This window comes from Apium graveolens, chromosome 3 (genome assembly GCF_009905375.1).
Source record: "Apium graveolens cultivar Ventura chromosome 3, ASM990537v1, whole genome shotgun sequence".
In the NCBI taxonomy this organism is placed as follows: domain Eukaryota; kingdom Viridiplantae; phylum Streptophyta; class Magnoliopsida; order Apiales; family Apiaceae; genus Apium; species Apium graveolens.
Window position 1 is genome coordinate 50306177 of NC_133649.1, and position 3408 is coordinate 50309584.

Below are 3408 nucleotides of genomic sequence, written 5' to 3' on the forward strand. Positions count from 1 at the left end.
GGAAAGTACTCATATCTCGTGCATGTATATTTTGCCCTATCGTGCAGGTAGCAATTGGCATTCATATTTAACTATATGATGCTAAATATCTTAATCTCTAAGATGCAGGTTATTGCTGGGGACTATGAACTGAAAGAGACTAATGTAAATTGGTCCCCTGGGGATTTTGAATCTGATGCATCAAGTAAAGCATATAAATCCTTCTTTTTCCTTTTAGTCTGGCTTATATCCGGGCTATGACTTGAGATTGTCAATTTTGTGGTAATGCTTCTATTTAATCCTTCTTTTTCATGCATGTATATGCTCTTTTATAATGGTTGTCGTAATTTTTCTTTGTTTTATATTAATGTTATTCCCAACAATCTAAACAAGAATTACAGAAGGGGGTTGAATGTAATTCTGGCTCCTTTTGAATTTTAAGAACAATTCTACTATGAATATATAACTGTGTTTGATTTAGCAATGGTGCGGAATGAAAGTAGTAAAGAAATCAAAACACAAAGTAATTAAATACAAGTACTTAAAAACTTTCTGGTGGATTGAACTTTTCCACCAGAGATATATATTAATAAGAGAACTCTGTCTTACAATGTTGTATACAGCTGCTTACAAATAGAACACTCAAGAACAAAGAAATTCTTTATAGATTTTGCCTTATCTATTTCTCTGGTTTTTCTTTCTTGAATTCTCAATTCTTAAAGTTCTACTTGCTACTCTTGGTTTATATATCACCAAGTTACATGATAAAAAGATAAACAAATAAGACAAAAATGTTTCTAGTCTAATTTCATGCTTCTTCATTTCTCTATCCAACATCTTTAAATATCTTCAGTTTAGCATGGAAATGGAAATGCTTATTTGTTCTCTAAACCCTGAAAATAGACTACCACATTTCATTTGCATATAATCAATGCATGTGACTGTCAAGTCACTATCAATTGCTATTTTGAATTTGAACATCCATTGAAGCTTCATTGAATCATCTGTTGAAACTGTAGTTGATCATCCGTTGAAACTTTGGTTGATCATCCATTGAGACTATGTGAATCATCCGTTGAAGCTTTAGTTGAGCATCCGTTGAAGCTTCGTGAATCATCTGTTGAGACTGTTTTCTTGGAAGTTAACTCCATTTCATTTATACAAGATTAAAAGGCATCTAATATTTATAATTAACCAACTTATCTTGCATATCAAACTAGTAGTCAACATGACTTAAACATTCTGCAACATCTAGTTCACTAAGGCATTATAATATGCAGGAATGTGCTACTAAACTTATTATTACATAAGCTACTCTTTCAACGGATGTTGAAATGATCATCCGTTGAAAGCTACAAAATCACTAAAATAAAATCTACTAAGTGTTTTGTTCAAGTTATCATCAAGTACACAACATATTCCTAACAATCTCCCCCAATTTATGTCTACTGGAATTGTAGCCATAAATTAAGAGAAACTTGATGATAACAAAATACTCTATGAATACAGAGTGAAATAAAGTAGATAAATTTACAAGTGCTGCAATTTATTGAAAAATCTTACAGAGGAAGATTTGTAGAGTATCTTAGAGATCATTTTCAAGGTGCTCCCCTAGACTGAGCAAATTTAGATTACTTCCTTGATTGTCTTGACTTCTTTCCCAGCTTTATATTATTTTCCTCAATTTGATATTGGAGTTGCTTGTAGAACTCAAGTTCATCTCCAATTGTCTGATCCAGCTTCTTTTGCATCTCCATGAGAGTTTCATTGCTTGAAATCTTTAGCTGATCTTCCAATCTGAAGAATCTTCTGATGCATTTTTCATCTTTGAACTCCATAATCCAGTATGGCCTCAAATGCACTTTATCTCTAGTAAAAGGAATTGTCAATACTCTTGGGAGTGCATTTGGTCCTCTCCAGCTATTCTTTATCTCCTCAATCTTGTTTAGTACCATTTTCTTGGCAACTATATTGAATCCAAAGTTCTTCTTGATTGAGGATAAGACAGTCACCAAAGTAGAATAACCTTCATTGAGAATTTTGTGAAGGGGCCATGGTATCTCTCTTCCACCCTTGTACCTGAAGACTAATCTTTCTGGAATCTGTAAGCATCAATAGCTCTAACTTCATCTATTTCTTCCAGATAAAGATTTATGTTTGAGAATTCTTTGATGTCACAGATGAAGAGTTGATCTCCCTTGTTGACAATAGGTTTGGGTTTGGTTGATACTTTAGATTGAAGTCTGACAGGCTTGACCATTTTGACTGCTCTTTTCATTCTTTTTATCGGTTTGGCATAGATTGGAATGTTTAGATCATGAAGAGGCAGGCTATCCCAATCTATAGGTTCATCCTCGGGGATAACAGGTTATCCATGGAAAGTTATTTTAGGATCAACCTTGAATTCAGCCTCCTTCAATGTAGGTATCGCTGGTTGACTTGAAGTTGTAGATTGGGTTGGCATGTATTCTTCCTTATCTTCATTGAAATCTAGTTTCCTCTTTGCTGGGAGTTTATACCTTATTTTCTTAGACTGGTTTGGTTTTTCTTGCTTTCCTTCAATCAGATTCTCAGATGTCACAGCAGGCAATGCAACTTCTGTAGTTGCAGGCTTCTTGGATAGGTTCTTGGCTTCTAAAGCAACTTGCTTTTATTGTTATTTGAGCCTCACCTTTTCTTCTTTCTTAGCCTCTGCAAACTGTGGATGTCCAGCCACTACACAAATTAGTTTGCCATTTCAGTAAATCTTAGCAATTCTTTTCTTTAGCATCGAGTCTCTGGGATCTTTGAAGAAGGTAATAGATCTTCCAAACAACTTCTTTTCATCTGGATTAGGTGTTTCATACATAAGGTCCAATGAGTTTTTGTCTAAGTTTTTTGGATAGTTTCTCTTTGGCTGAAAAATCGTATTGGCCTTTGGAGATTTGATTGTTGAGGGTTGACCCCTTTCCATGTTCTCTAAGCTCATTTCATTAGCTGAAATTTGTCTTAATTAAGAGAAGTGAGAAAATACCTTGTCTTGATCCCAATTGGACCAAACTTCTTCTTGATGTTTTTATCAAGCTTCTTCCATTTTTCATTTAGCTCTGGCTCAACTGCTGCTACATCAAGCTTTTTCAATTTGTCATTTGACTCCAACTTAGCTACTGCTATCTTGATCAGATCAATACTGTCAAAGGTTGGTGGCTTGGTTAAAGCAATTACTGGAACAATCACCTTGCTAACTTGTATGTTGAGCACTTTCTCCCCCTCACTTGTTGACCCCCTGGCTAACTGGAATGATAGAGTCTTTCTCCCCCTTTTTGTTAGCATCAAGTTGAGTGGAGGTTGAGGATTGTGCAGCCACCAGTTTCTGAAGTAGCAGAGTTTGTTGAGCTTAATGGAGGTGGATTTGAGTAATAGATATTTCCAAGTCTTGAGCATGGTGTC